This window comes from Callithrix jacchus, chromosome 1 (assembly GCF_049354715.1).
Source record: "Callithrix jacchus isolate 240 chromosome 1, calJac240_pri, whole genome shotgun sequence".
NCBI lineage: Eukaryota > Metazoa > Chordata > Mammalia > Primates > Cebidae > Callithrix > Callithrix jacchus.
In genome coordinates this window covers 46,440,489-46,457,325 of record NC_133502.1, presented here as the reverse complement: position 1 = coordinate 46,457,325, position 16,837 = coordinate 46,440,489, and the positions used below count along the sequence as shown (strand labels likewise).

Here is a 16,837-nt window from a genome sequence, read left to right as displayed (position 1 = left end):
TTCCAAACTAACTTGCAACACAGTTGTAGAAAAACAAAATTTAGGGACCTGCATCTATATAGGTCGGGTCTTCTCCAGAAAAAAAAAAAAAAAAATGTCACATTCCTATTTACTATCTACTTGTATCCTTGGATTACATTTAATTTGGAGTAAGCAAAATTTGTTATTAAGTAAGAAATATACTTAAAGTGAGTATTTCTTAACAACGCAACACTTTTATTTATTTATTTATTTTTCCTCTAAACCGTTTATTTCTCCCCACCAGAAGGTGGAGGCGGGCCGGCCTAGAATACAGGGTGAGGCGGGTTCCCGGGTTGGGCCAGCGCAGACAGCGCGGGGAGAGGCGGAGCGCCGCTTTAGGCGAAGGTCCAGTTGTTCCAGCCCACGTTTGCCGCGTTCATGTCGCAATAGTTGATGCAGACCCTGTCCGGGCTGATGCGCAGGCTCTCGGCCAGCAGGCCACACAGCAACTTGCTGTAGGAGCGGTTCTGCGCGCCGCCAATCTTGCGGATGCTGTGCAGGCTGCAGAGCGCGCACTGCTCGCTGGAGCCGCCGAAGGCCATGAGCTCGTCCGGGACCGCGTGCACTGCGATGTACTGGGGCGGCTTGCCGGTGGCCTGCGCCACCTGTTGGGTGAGCTCAGAGAGGAACCCGTCTGGCACAGAGGCCCAGGGCACGTTGGTGTTTACGATGAACATCGGCATGATGGCAGAGAGACCAGGAGATTCGCGCAACAACGCAACACTTTTAATACTGTAGCATTAGTTCATCGCAGCCATGGCTTGTCTTGTACAGCCACACAACCTAATGTGTGATACATTTTTCTGATGGGAGAACACAAGGAAATGAAAGAGATGTAAAAAAAATGATGCCAACATTTTGTTAGAATTACTCTCATTATCCTTGGTATGAAGTTCCACATTGCTTTAGGAATGTTGTACTAGACAAATCTTCCCATGGAATTTGAAAGAAATCTATTTAGACCTAGGAAACTGACAAATGCATGGGTAGGAAATTTCAAGCATAAAGAACTTTAGTGAAATCTAGAATTGGAAATTGTTACATGGATTTTAAATAACAGAATGGAGAAGGGAGGAATTGATAGCATAATGGACAGCACATCATTGACCTCCAAAAGGTGATAAATAGCTGTTGTGACTTGGGAGAGTCAAGTCAAATTCGGATATATTCAATTTAATTAATGTTGATATTTAAATAATGCCGGCATTAGGGGAGCCAAACATCTGTGCAGTACAAAATCTGCGTATAACTTTGATTTCCTCAAAATCTAACTATTAATAGCCTATTATTGACTAGAAGTTTACTAATAACATCAACAGTCAATTAATATATATTTTCTATGTTACATGTATTATTTACTGTGTTCTTATAATAAAGTAAACTAGAGGAAAGGAATGTTAAAAAAATCATAAGGAAAAGAAAATGTATTTACTCTTCATAAATGGAAATTGATCATTATAAGGATCTTCATCCCTGTGGTCTTCACATTGAATAAGTTGAGGAGAAGGAGGATGAGTAGAGGTTGACCCTGTTGTCTCAGAGATGCAAAGGAAAAAGAAAATACCTGTGAATGTTTACAATAGCAAAGACCTGGAACCAACCCAAATGCCCATCGATGATAGATTGGATTGGGAAAACGTGGCACGTATACACCATGGAATATTATGCAGCAATCAAAAATGATGAGTTCGTGTCGTTTGAAGGGACATGGATGAATCTGGAGAACATCATTCTCAGCAAACTGACACAAGAACAGAAAATGAAATACCGCATATTCTCACTCATAGATGGGTGATGAAAAATGAGAACACATGGACACAGGGAAGGGAGTACTAAACAATAGGGTCTATTGGGGGGAAGAAGGGAGGGACAGCAGTCGGGGGGAGCTGAGGAGGGATAGCCTGGGGAGAAATGTCAAATGTGGGTGAAGGGGAGGAAGGCAGCAAAACACACTGCCTTGTGTGTACCTATGCAAATGTCTTGCATGTTCTGCACATGTACCCCAAAACCTAAAATGCAATAAAAAAAAGTGTAAAAAAAAAAAAGAAAGTTAGAGTGATAATGTTAAGGAAAAAATAGAGTAAACTTGTTTTAGTGAGTTGGTTACATTTTTATGCCATTTTCCAATGGCATAATATGAGATTGAATACTGGGAAAAGTTTTATTTTTATGATATTTAAACTCTTCCTTTAAGAGCTTTAAAAATAACTTCAAAATATATTAACTAATATCTATGTTAAAGTTAGGTCACTGCTCTTTATTATGATCACATACCAATTACTTTCAGTACTGATTACATTTTATTTAAACAAATTTCCTTTTGGTTATTTTATCAAAAATAATATTCAAGCAACTTAGTTGATAAGAAATATTATATAAATTAGGACAAACACATACCCTTAAATGAAAGACTTTAAAAAGTAGAATGACCTCTCTGGAATTAAAATTTGAATGAGTAATTCTCCAGCTGTTATTATTTCAGACGGAATATGTGTGTTTCATTTGAAACACTTGAGATTTATAATTGTTTGCAGTCAAAATCTATTTGGTTTCTCTAATCTTTCTTTCTTCTTTGATCTCCTATCATCTGTAATACAGTAATGTATTAGTGGTTTTTAGCAATGATAATTGTTGTCTACTATGGAAATTAATATCTAAATATCCGAGCTTTGCTTCTGAGTGTATAAAACCATCAGAGCTCTGAGCGAAGGCGCTTTCTTTTGCATAAGTGTTATTCTTAAAAATAAGGCTGAAGTACGTAAGGATACACTATTATTGAGATAGGCTTTGGGAGGCCGAGGCAGGTGGATCACGAGGTCAAGAGACCGAGACCATCCTGGTCAACATGGTGAAACCCTGTCTCTACTAAAAATACAAACAATTAGCTGGGCATGGTGGTGCGTGCCTGTAATCCCAGCTACTTAGGAGGCTGAGGCAGGAGAATTGCCTCAACCCAGGAGGCGGAGGTTGCAGTGAGCCGAGATCGCACCACTGCACTCCAGCCTGGGTAACAAGAGCGAAACTCCATCTCAAAAAAAAAAAAAAAAAAAAAAAGAGAGAGAGAGAGATAGGGAATCACATTTTGCAAGGACACATCTGCTTTAAATGATTTTAATAACCATGCTTTGGATTGAAGTTTCTCAAACTGATGTTCATGAACAGTTCCCTGAGATTGAAATGTTATCTGAATTTATGCAGACTAAACTGTATACGTAAGCGTATAAATAAATGTTTCTCTTTTAGAAGTAAGAGAGACGCAGAGTCTCAGAGGAGTGAATAAACTCTAATAACATAAAAATCTAAATAACTCTTTGTGTGAGCATATATCAGCCCAATAGTTTGTTTAGGGATATGTGTGTATGTATATACATACACACACGTACAATTCTAAATTTAGCAGATAGTCTTAAACAACATAATCTATGTGATAGTGATTAGTTTCTATCAGTCAAGGTACTTCAAGAAGAAACTTAGTATTCTGAGTAGATGTAGGTCGTAAATTGCTGGATTGTAGCTGAACAATCAAACCATAAAAATTCTTATATACGGTACGTGGACATGAACTATTGTTTATTTATTTATTTATTTAATTTTATTTTTTATACAGGGTCCGACTCTCTCTCCCAGGCTGGAGTGCAGTGGTGCTATCTTGGCTCACTGCAGCCTCTACCTTTTGGGTTCAAGCAATCTCAGCCTTGGGAGCAGCTGGAATCACAGGTGTGTGTCACCATGCCAGCTATTTTTTTTAATTTTTTTATAGAGATGGATTTTTGCCATGTTGCCCAGGCTGGTCTCGAACTCCTAGGCTCAGGTGATCCTCTTAAAGTACTGGGATGATAGGTATGAGCCACTACCACAGGTCTAGATGAGTATATTATTACATTGACCATGCTCATGGCTTGGGCAAATCTACCTCAGTGAATGGGGCTTTGAGGGTATATGTGAAGAAGTATTTATTTACCTGTCCTTTGCATTTCTTAAGATACCCTTAAGTACCTTTATAAAATGTGTCTTTCGTATGAATGTATAAACTTTATGTTGGGCCAGAAAAGAATAATGAAAGTATGCCGATACATTCAGAAATTGGCAATTAATCAGGCTTTAAGACACTGTGTAAGATAAATTATTTTAACGTTGATTAAACATTAGAATAATATTATTGCATGGAGAATTAGTAGAAACTCAATTCTTCTTTATTCAGAATACATAATTATATATTGTATGCATTAAAGCTTTTGTGTGTATCTTTGCCTTGATTATCCCCATACTGATAGTATGATAGGGCATATATCCTTATTATAAGAAACTATGAAATTATTATTATTTTTTAAAATTCAGGCTTGGCCTAGACACAAGGCTCATTTCCTCCATTCAAGATGGTCTAAGTAGAGATTGAGTTTGGAGGGTGAGCATATTACAAGCCAGAAGACAACAGTTTAGTAAAGATCATTGTCAAACTCGAGAAACATATAGGAGGCCAGGCTCTTAAGGAATGAATTTTGCAAACAGCAAGTGTTATATACTGGACAACTCAGAGGTACTTAGCCAAATAAAGAAGACATCAGGATACATTAGAAAAACCACAAATTGTGCCACGGCAGACTTGACTTGGAGTCTGTGTTCTACTACCTTTGTGATAGATTTTCATATTTCTAAAATTAGATTTAGGATAAGGTTTTTTGGGAATCAATAAGTTGACATGAGTAACTTTAGGATTAATACATTGTAAAAATTAATTACTTTCTATAAAATAAGTTTAAAAAAGTTTTTTAAGAAGCCAGGTCTTCAGCTTTAGTGTCAAGAAGATATTTTGTTCTTGTAGTATTGTGAGCCTTTAATATAATTCTTTCAGAAGAAAATACCTTACAATTGCTTCGGAGGATCAGCTGGGCTCTTTCTCACAGATAGAGACCCAGTATAATTAATCTCCTGTATAACATGAAGGAATCCTTCCACAGGAAAAATTTTGTATATTTGAAGTCTTAACAGTAAGGTCTTTAAATATGAGTGTTGATTTGCATCTGCAAAAGGATTATGGTAACTTCCTTTGGGACCTTCATATATACTCTTTGAATATATTAATCTACACAAACACCTTCAAAATAGCAGTTCTAAGCTTTGAGTACTGACAAATATCTTTTCTTCTTAGTATCTATCATAATTTCAAATTTCATATTTGCTTTGTTATAAAAGGAAATAAAAGGTTTATGTGACATTGCAAAAAAAAACCTGTGTGTCTACTTCCCTCATCCTTTTTTAGATGAACAGTAAACACTCATTAGAAATATTCTTGTGACAAAATTAAATATTATAATTATCACCTATTAGAAATATTCTTGTGACAAAATTGAATATTATGATTTTGTCACTTAAGAAATATTAGGGAAAGAAATTTATTTAGTAGAAAAATTTGATCTAATATGTAAGGTATGTATTCTGAACACACAGTGTTCAAAATATGAAATATCAATGTTTAAACATCATTTGTAAAATAAAACAAACAAAAAATTGTTATTTTTTGATATTTCTCAGAGAACTGAATTATTTTTGCCAGAAACACCAAGGAATTTGAAATAATTCTATTATTATATGTAATAACAAGTTCAGGCTTTGTGATTTAGCAAGTCATAAACTATTCAAGTAACACATACTAATTATATAAGTACCTTGATACCTACATATACAAACATATATGTATATACACATGTTCACATGTTAATAGACACATGTGCACACATGAGAACATATGCACACACGTAACACACATGAAGTATACATGTTAACATGGACACCAGTGTGTCCATACATGTATATGTTAACAGTCTTACACACATACACACAACACACATGCACACATGTTCATATACATGCAAACATACATGTTAACACACATGCCAAACATGCATGCACAACACACATGTTCATATATATGCACACATGTGTTCACATACACATGCACAGGTATACATATGTTAAGTGTACACATGTTAACATATATGTATATGCACATGTGTTTTATACACAAACTCATATTGTGTTAACATGTATACCCAGACTCATGTGTTTACATATTTATGCATACATGTATGTTAATATATATACACCCATGTGTTATTTATGTACATACATATGTTGATTTATGCATATATGTATATGTAAATGTCTACATATGTATATATACACATACAAATGTGTTTGTGTGTGTGTCTATGTGCATATATATATATACTAAATTTGTTTATGAATATTTTGGATTTTTTTTCCTGAATATAATGGGTAAATTGTATTGCAAATGACAACTTATGAATTTTTTTCTTGGAATTTATTAAAAGTTTACTAAATTATGCACACATTTTCTATAGTTACAATATATTTTAGGAAAAATATTAAAATAAAAAATAGAGTAACATCCGTTTTATTCCCTAGGGAGGAAGTGTGTTAAAGCACACATAGACATTTAGGACTCTGTTTACATTTCTTCATCCTCCAGCATATGGTCTTTTGCTCTATCTTCTTGTCTCTCACTTAGTGGCAATAACTTAATATAGTTGACAAGAAAAATGCTATCAGACATTTTGATCAATCGATATTAAAGGAGACCTATTATATTGATAAGTTGCTGCCAAGATGACTAGAAAACACAGGTTAACAATGCCAGAAATGAAGGAGAAATAACCACTACAGTCCCACAGCCATTAAGAGTTTAATAAGGGGATACTATGAACTACTCTATCCCCACAATTTGATAACATATGAAATGGACCAAATTCATCAAATACATAAACTATCAAAATTTGAATTAGGCGAAAGTGGGAATCCCAATAGGATAAGTACCCTAATAAAAGAAGCTGGAAAAAGCCCACTTTCCCTTTTCCCTTGTGAAAACACTTGTAGAAGGTGACATCCAGGAGAAATGGACCTTCACCAGACATTGAATCTCCCAGTGGCCTAATCTTTCACTTTCCAGCCTTCTGACCTGTGTGCAATAAATGTATGCTTATTATATATAACTTAGTCTATACTATTATTGTTGTAGCAGCCCAAACTAAGACACACATCGGTACTAGGTCTTGGACTATCTATCCTATGCTTGTTTCACCAGGGTTTTTTTTCTTTTTTTTTTTCTAGTCATCTTGGCTAGAGCTTAACAGTATAATTGATCTCTTTAAAGAACTTAAAGAACTAGCTTTTGGTTTCACTAATTTTTCTCAATTATTTTTTCGTGGTTTTCTACAGTAACCATGGTACTTCAAATGACTGTGAAGTAATTTGACTGTGACTTCACAGGCTCACAGCTGGAGGGGAATTTGCCTCAGGATGATACACATCTTTGAGTCTCACTGATAGCTCACTAGATAATTTTTTTTTTTTGAGACAGAGTCTCGCTCTGTCTCCAAGCTGGAGTGCAGTGGTATGATCTCAGCTTACTGCAGCCTCCACCTTCCGGGTTCAAGAAATTCTCCTGCCACACTCTCCTGAGTAGGTGGGGCTAAAGTTGTGCACCACCACGCCCAGCTAATTTTTTTGTATTTTTAGTAGAGATGGGGTTTCACTAGGTTGACCAGGATGGTCTTGATCTGACCTCCTGATCCGCCAGCGAAGGAATCCCAAAATGCAGGGATTATAGGTGTGAGCTACCACACCTGGCCTGATTATATACTTTTTTTTTTAACTTTTTTTTTTACTATTATTCTACTTTAGGTTCTGGGGTACATGTGCAGATCATGCACAATTGTTGCATAGGTACACATATGGCAATGTGGTTTGCTGCCTCCTTTTCCCTGTCACCCTCATCTGCCATTTCTCCCCATGTTATCTCTCCCGACCTCCCCACCCCACTGCTGTCCCTCCCTTGTCCCCCCAACAGACCCAAGTGTGTGATGCTCCCCTCCCTGTGTCCATGTGTTCTCATTGTTTAACACCTGCCTATGAGTGAGAACATGCGGTGTTTGATTTTCTGTTCTTTTGTCAGTTTACTGAGAATGATGGTCTCCAGATTCATCCATGACCCTACAAAGGACATGAGCTCATCGTTTTTTATGGCTGAATGGTTTCCATGGTGTATATGTGCCACATTTTCCTTGTCCAATCTATCGTCAATGGGCATTTGGGTTTGTTCCAGGTTTTTGCTATTGTACACAGTGCCACAATGAACATACGTGTGCATGTGTCTTTATAATAGAATAATTTATAATCCTTCAGGTATATACCCAGTAATGGGATTGCTGGGTCAAATGGAATTTCTATTTCTAGGTCCATGAGGAAGTGCCACACTGTCTTCCACAATGGTTGAACTAATTTACACTACCACCAATGGCGTAAAAGTGTTCCTATTTCTCCACATCTGCTCCAGCATCTGTTGTCTCCAGATTTTTTTTTTTATTGGATTTTAGGTTTTGGGGTACATGAGCAGAGCATGCAAGACAGTTGCGTAGGAACACACATGGCAATGTTCTTTTCTTTCCTTCTTCCCTTCACCCACATTTGGCATTTCTCCCCAGGCTATCCCTCCCCACCTCCCCCTCCCACTGGCCCTCCCCTTTTCCCCCCAATAGACCCGTGTTTAGTACTCCCCTTTCTGTGTCCATGTGTTCTCATTTTTCATCACCCGCCTATGAGTGAGAATATGCGGTGTTCCATTTTCTGTTCTTGTGTCAGTTTGCTGAGGATGACGTTCTCCAGATTCATCCATGTCCCTACAAACGACACAAACTCATCATTTCTGATTGCTGCATAATATTCCATTGTGTATATGTGCCACATGTTTCCAATCCAGTCTATTATCAATGGGCATTTGGGTTGATTCCAGGTCTTTGCTATTGTAAACAGTGCTGCAATGAACATTTGTGTACATGTGTCCTTATAGTAGAACGATTTATAGTCTTTTGGATATATACCCAGTAATGGGATTGCTGGGTCAAATGGAATTTCTATTTCTAAGGCCTTGAGGAATCGCCACACTGTCTTCCACAATGGTTGAACTAATTTACACTCCCACCAACAGTGTAAAAGTGTTCCTTTTTCTCCACATCCTCTCCAGCATCTGTTCTCTCCAGATATTTTAATAATTGCCATTCTAACTGGCGTGAGATGGTATCTCAATGTGGTTTTGATTTGCATCTCTCTGATGATCAGTGACGATGAGCATTTTTTCATATGATTGTTGGCCTCATATATGTCTTCTTTCGTAAAGTATCTGTTCATATCCTTTGCCCACTTTTGAATGGGCTTGTTTGTTTTTTTTCCTGTAAATCCGTTTGAGTTCTTTGTAAATTCTGGATATCAGCCCTTTGTCAGATGGGTAAACTGCAAAAATTTTTTCCCATTCTGTTGGTTGCCGATCCACTCTAGTGACTGTTTCTTTTGCCGTGCAGAAGCTGTGGAGTTTCATGAGGTCCCATTTGTCTATTTTGGCTTTTGTTGCCAATGCTTTTGGTGTTTTGTTCATGAAGTCCTTGCCTACTCCTATGTCCTGGGTAGTTTTGCCTAGATTTCCTTCTAGGGTTTTTATGGTGCCAGGTCTTACGTTTAAGTCTTTAATCCATCTGGAGTTAATTTTAGTGTAAGGTGTCAGGAAGGGGTCCAGTTTCTGCTTTCTGCACATGGCTAGCCAGTTTTCCCAACACCATTTGTTAAACAGGGAATCCTTTCCCCCTTGCTTGTTTTTGTCAGGTTTATCAAAGATTGTATAGTTGTAGATATGTTGTGTTGCCTCCGGTGCCTCTGTTTTGTTCCATTGGTCTATATCTCTGTTTTGGTACCAGTACCATGCTGTTTTGATTACTGTAGCCTTGTAGTATAGTTTGAAATCCGGTAGTGTGATGCCCCCCGCTGTGTTCTTTTTGCTTAGAATTGACTTGGCTATGCGGGCTCTCTTTTGGTTCCATATGAAGTTCATGGTGGTTTTTTCCAGTTCTGTGAAGAAAGTCAATGGTAGCTTGATGGGGATAGCGTTGATTCTGTAAATTACTTTGGGCAGCATAGCCATTTTCACGATGTTAATTCTTCCTAACCATGAACATGGAATGTTTCTCCATCTGTTTGTGTCCTCTCTGATTTCGTTGAGCAGTGGTTTGTAGTTCTCCTTGAAAAGGTCCCTTACGTTCCTTGTGAGTTGTATTCCAAGGTATTTTATACATTTTGTAGCAATTGCGAATGGCAGTTCGTTCTTGATTTGGCTTTCTTTAAGTCTGTTATTGGTGTAGACTAATGCTTGTGATTTTTGCACATTGATTTTATATCCTGAGACTTTGTTGAAGCTGCTTATCAGTTTCAGGAGTTTTTGGGCTGAGGCAATGGGGTCTTCTAGGTATACTATCATGTCGTCTGCAAATAGAGACAATTTGGCTTCCACCTTTCCTATTTGAATACGCTTTATTTATTTTTCTTGCCTGATTGCTCTGGCTAGAACTTGCAGAACTATATTGAATAGGAGTGGTGAAAGAGGGCATCCTTGTCTAGTGCCAGATTTCAAAGGGAATGCTTCCAGTTTTTGCCCATTCAGTATGATATTGGCTGTTGGTTTGTCATAAATAGCTTTTATTACTTTGAGATACGTGCCATCGATACCGAGTTTATTGAGGGTTTTTAGCATAAGGGGCTGTTGAATTTTGTCAAATGCCTTCTCTGTGTCAATTGAGATAATCATGTGGTTTTTGTTTATGGTTCTGTTTATGTGGTGAATTACGTTGATAGACTTGCGTATGTTGAACCAGCCTTGCATTCCCCGGATGAATCCTACTTGATCATGGTGAATAAGTTTTTTCATTTGCTGTTGCATTCAGCTTGCCAATATTTTATTGAAGATTTTTGCATCTATGTTCATCATGGATATTGGCCTGAAGTTTTCGTTTCTTGTTGGGTCTCTGCTGGGTTTTGGTATCAGGATAATATTGGTCTCGTAAAATGATTTGGGAAGGCTTCCCTCTTTTTGGATTGTTTGAAATAGTTTTAGAAGGAATGGTACCAGCTCCCCTTTGTGTGTCTGGTAGAATTCGGCTGTGAACCCATCTGGACCTGGGCTTTTTTTGTGTTGTAGGCTCTTAATTGCTGCCTCGACTTCTGACCTTGTTATTGGTCTATTCATAGTTTCAGCTTCTTCCTGGTTTAGGCTTGGGGGGATGCAGGAGTCCAGGAATTTGTCCATTTCTTCCAGGTTTACTAGGTTATGTGCATAGAGTTGTTTGTAATATTCTCTGATGATGGTTTGAATTTCTGTGGAATCTGTGGTGATTTCCCCTTTATCATTTTTTATTGCATCTATTTGGTTGTTCTCTCTTTTATTTTTAATCAATCTGGTTAGTGGTCTATTTTTTTGATCTTTTCAAAAAACCAGCTCTTGGATTTATTCATTTTTTGAAGGGTTTTTTATGTCTCAATCTCCTTCAGTTCAGCTCTGATCTTAGTTATTTCTTGTCTTCTGCTGGGTTTTGAGTTTTTTTGATCTTGCTCCTCTAGCTCTTTCAATTTTGACGATAGGGTGTCAATTTTGGATCTCTCCATTCTCCTCATATGGGCACTTATTGCTATATACTTTCCTCTAGAGACTGCTTTAAATGTGTCCCAGAGGTTCTGGCATGTTGTGTCTTCGTTCTCATTGGTTTTGAAGAACTTCTTTATTTCTGACTTCGTTTCATTGTTTACCCAGTCAACATTCACGAGCCAGTTGTTCAGTTTCCATGAAGCTGTGCGGTTCTGGGTTGGTTTCTGTATTCTGAGTTCTAACTTGATTGCACTATGGTCTGAGAGGCTGTTTGTTATGATTTCAGTTGTTTTGCATTTGTTGAGCAGTGCTTTACTTCCAATTATGTGGTCAATTTTTGAGTAGGTGTGATGTGGTGCTGAGAAGAATGTGTATTCTGTGGATTTGGGGTGGAGAGTTCTGTAAATGTCTATCAGGTTTGCTTGCTCCCGGTCTGAGTTCAAGCCCTGGATATCCTTGTTGATTTTCTGTCTGGTTGATCTGTCTAATATTGACATTGAAGTGTTAAAGTCTCCCACTATTATTGTGTGGGAGTCTAAGTCTCTTTGTAAGTCATTAAGAACTTTCCTTATGTATCTGGGTGCTCCTGCATTGGGTCCATATATGTTTAGGATCGTTAGCTCTTCTTGTTTTATTGATCCTTTTACCATTATGTAATGGCCTTCTTTGTCTCTTTTGATCTTTGTTGCTTTAAAGTCTATTTTATCAGAGATGAGAATTGCAACTCCTGCTTTTTTTTTGCTCTCCATTAGCTTGGTAAATCTTCCTCCATCCCTTTAATTTGAGCCTTTGTGTATCCTTGCATGTGAGATGGGTTTCCTGGATACAGCACACTGATGGGTTTTGGCTTTTTATCCAATTTTCCAGTCTGTGTCTTTTGATTGGTGCATTTAGTCCATTTACATTTAGGGTTAATATTGTTATGTGTGAATTTGATACTGCCATTTTGATGCTAAGTGGCTGTTTTGCCTGTTAGTTGTTGTAGATTCTTCATTATGTTGATGCTCTTTAGCATTTAGTGTGATTTTGGAATGGCTGGTACTGGTTGTTCCTTTCTATGTGTAGTGCCTCTTTTAGGAGCTCTTGTAAAACAGGCCTGGTGGTGACAAAATCTCTGAGTCCTTGCTTGTTCGCAAAGTATTTTATTTTTCCTTCACTTCTGAAGCTCAGTTTGGCTGGATATGAAATTCTGGGTTGAAAGTTCTTTTCTTTAAGAATGTTTAATATTGGCCCCCACTCTCTTCTGGCTTGTAGTGTTTCTGCCGAGAGATCTGCTGTGAGTCTGATGGGCTTCCCTTTGTGGGTAACTTGACTTTTCTCTCTGGCTGCCCTTAGTATTTTCTCCTTTATTTCAACCTTGTTGAATCTGACGATTATGTGCCTTGGGGTTGCTCTTCTTGCAGAATATCTTTGTGGTGTTCTCTGTATTTCCTGCATTTGAGTGTTGGCCTGTCTTGGTAGGTGGGGGAAGATTTCCTGGATCATGTCCTGAAGAGTATTTTCCAGCTTGGATTCATTCTCTTCGTCCCCTTCTGGTACACCTATCAAACGTAGGTTAGGTCTTTTCTTATAGTCCCACATCTCGTCGAGACTTTGTTCATTCCTTTTTGTGCTTTTTTCTCTAATCTTGGTTTATTGTTTAATTTCATTGAGTTGGTCTTCGACTTCAGATATTCTTTCTTCTTCTTGGTCAATTCGGCTATTGAAACTTGTGCATGCTTTGCGAAGTTCTCGTATTGTGTTTTTCAGCTCCTTTAATTCATTCATATTCCTCTCTAAGTTATCCATTCTTGTTATCATTTCCTCATATCTTTTTTTAAGTTCCTTAGTTTCTTTGCATTGATTTAATACATGTTCTTTTAGCTCACTAAAGTTTCTCATTATCCACCTTCTGAAGTCTAATTCCGTCATTTCGTCACAGTCATTCTCCGTCCAGCTTTGTTCCCTTGCTGGTGAGGGGTTTTGGTCCTTTCTAGGAGGCGAGGTGTTCTGGTTTCGGGTGTTTTCCTCCTTTTCTCGCTGGTTTCTTCCCATCTTTGTGGGTTTATCTGCTTGTCGTCTGCGTAGTTGCTGACTTTTCAATTGGGTCTCTGAGTGGACACCCAGATTGTTGATGATGAAGTATTTCTGTTACTTGGTTTTCCTTCTACCAGCCTAACCCCTTCGCTGTACGACTGCTGAGGTCCACTCCAGGCCCTGCTTGTCTGGGGTGCACCTCTAGCAGCTGTGGCACAGCGAGGGATGCTACCCGTTTCTTTTTCTGCTATTTTGTCCCAGGATGATGTCTGCCAAATGTCAGTCTTTTGGATATAGAGGGGTCAGGGAGCTGCTTGAGGAGACAGTCTGTTTTTTTTAGAAGCTGAATTGCTGAGCTGTGAGCTCTGTTGTTCATTCAGGGCTGTTAGGCTGCTATGTTTGATTCTGCTGCAACAGAGCTCATTAAAAAAATCCCTTTTTTTCTCAAATGCTCTGTGTTGGGGGGTTTGGGCTTTATTTTTAGATGTCCGTTGAGGTGTCCTGCCCAGCTAGGAGGCAGACTAGCCACTGTTTGCCTGCCGAGTCTCCGCCCTGCTGTTGTTTGATTCGCCCTGTTCCTGCAGGCTCTGCTGTGGTCTCCGCCACGCCCTGCGGCAGAGTCTCTTCATTGTAGCGTGTTGCCTCGGCAACGGGAGGCTTCGTCCGCAGTGGGCGTGTATCTCAGTAGGGATGGGTTGCCTCTGCAATGGCTTGCTGCATCAGCAGTGGGCATGTGTCTCAGTTGGGGCGGGTTGCCTCGGTAGTGGTGGACGCCCCTCCCCTACAGAGCGTCTCGGACCATCTGCTCAGGATAGTTTGAAATCGCGGTTTTGTTCATCCCGCTGGGTACCCCGAATGCTCTGTCCCTGCAATCCCCTGGGCTGGCCTACTGTCCAAGTCTCGTTCAGTGTCAAGTCCAGCCCTCTCAAGTCTCAGGTTGCCGGTTCAACAGGGCACCTGGACAAGCGCGCCCTGTGGGGATTGCTGGGTCGGGCCGGCCGCCGCCGTCCCGGCTGCCGGCTTCGCCAGGCAGACTTACTGCCTGGCGTCCCGTGTCTCCCTTACACTTGGGAGTTTCCCCGTTCTGTGGGCAACAAAGATCAGTCTGGAAATGCAACTCCGACTCACCTCTTTGAGGATTCAATGAGAGCTCCAATCCTGGGTTGTTCTCACAGTGCCATCTTGAGTCCTCCTCCAGACTTTTTTAATGATTGCCATTCTATCTAGCATGAAGTGGTATCTCAATAGGGTTTTGATTTGCATTTCTCTAATAATCAGTGATGATGAGCATTTTTTCATATGTTTGTTGGCCTCATGTATGTCTTCTTTTGAAAAGTGTCTGTTCATATCTTTCACCCACTTTTGGATGGGTTTGTTTGTTTGTTTTCTTATAAATCTGTTTTGTTATTTGTAGATCTGGATATTAGCCCTTTGTCAGATGGGTACATTGCAAAAATATTTTTCTCCTTCTGTTGGTTGCTGGTTCACTCTAATGATTGTTTCTTTTGCTGTACAGAAGCTCTGGAATTTAATTGGGTCCTATTTATCTATTTTGATTTTGTTGCCAATGCTTTTGGTGTTTTAGTCATGAAGTCCTTGCCTATGTCTATGTCCTTAATGGTTTTGCCTAGGTTTTCTTCTAGGGTTTTTATGGTGTTAGGTCTTATGTTTAAGTCTTTAATTCATCTGGAGTTTATTTTAGTGTAAGGTGTCAGGAAGGGGTCCCGTTTCTGCATTCTGCACACTGCTTACCAGTTTTCCCAACACCATTTATTAAACAGGAAATCCTTTTCAAATTGCTTGTTTTTGTCAGGTTTGTCAAAGATCAGATGGTTGTAGATGTGTGGTGCTGCCTCCAAGGCCTCTTTTCTGTTCCCTTGGTCTATCCCTCTGTTTTGGTACCAGTACCATGCTCTTTTGATTACTGTAGCTTTTTAGTATAGTTTGAAGTCAGGTAGCATGATGTCTCCAGCTTTGTTCTTTTTGCTTAAGATTGTCTTTGCTATGTGGGCTCTCTTTCTTTCCATATGAAGTTTAAGGGTTTTTTTTTCCAGTTCTGTGAAGAAGGTTATTGGCAGCTTTATGGGGATAGTTTTGGATCTATAAATTTCTTTGGGCAGTATGGCCATTTTCACTATATTGATTCTTCCAAACCATGAACATGGAATATTTCCCCATTTGTTTGTGTCCTTTCTGATTTCCTTGAGCAGTGGTTTGTAGTTCTCCTTGAAGAGGTCCTTCACATCCTTTGTTAGCTGTATTCCTAGGTATTTTATTCTCTTTGTAGCAATTGTGAATGGGAGTTCACTTATGATTTGGCTCTCTGTTAGTCTGTAATTGGTGTACAGAAATGCTTGTGATTTCTGCATGTTGATTTTGTATCCTGAGACTTTGCCAAATTGGTTACCAGTTTCAGGAGATTTTGTGCTGAGATGATAGGGTCTTCTAAATATACAATCATGTCGTCTGCAAATAGAGACAATTTGATTTCCTCTTTTCCTAATGAATAACTTTTATATTTTTTCTTGCCTAATTGCTCTGGCTAGAACTTCCAGTACTACATTGAATATGAGTGGTGAGAGAGGGCATCCTTGTCTAGTGCCAGATTTCATAGGGAATGCTTCCAGTTTTTGCCCATTCAGTATGATATTGGCTGTAGGTTTGTCATAAATAGTTTTTATTAGTTTGAAATACATTACTTCGATACCTAGTTTATTGAGAGTTTTTAGCATAAAAGGCTGTTGAATTTTGTCAAAGGCCTTCTCTGCATCTACTGAAATAATATTTAGACTTAGACTTTGAGTTGATACTGAAATGTGTTCAGAATTTGGGGGCAATTAGAATGGAATGAATGTACTTAGCATGTGAGAAGGACATTAATTTTGGTAGGACCAGAGCAGAATATTATGGTCTGAATATCAGTGATCCCACAGAAAAATTATTATGTTGGAACCTCTTATGTGAGAATATTAAGAGGTGGGGCCATTAGGGAGTGATGAAGTAATAAGAGCTCTACTCTCAGGAAACTACCTTTATAAAAAAGGCTTGAAGAAACTCCTTTGCCTCTTCTGCCATGTGAGGAAAAACAATGGAATGTGACCTCTATGAGGACTGAGTCCTCAACAGACACCAAATCTGCTTGACCTTGGAATTCCCAGTCTCTAGAACAGTACACAATAAATTTATGCTGTTTATAAATTACTCAGTCTAAAGTATTTTGTTATATTATTATTAAATTACAACAGTTGTTTGTATTTTTTACAAATATCTCCTTGAACTAACTGATTATTCAAATCAATTTTCTCTTAACCCAAAGGC

At 38.6% G+C, this 16,837-nt stretch overlaps 1 pseudogene; it reads right to left on the bottom strand.

Annotated features, from left to right (window-relative positions):
• Positions 1–284: 284 nt before the first annotated feature.
• Positions 285–728, bottom strand: LOC100408754 (macrophage migration inhibitory factor (glycosylation-inhibiting factor) pseudogene; annotated as a pseudogene).
• Between the last annotated feature and the right edge of the window lie 16,109 nt (positions 729–16,837).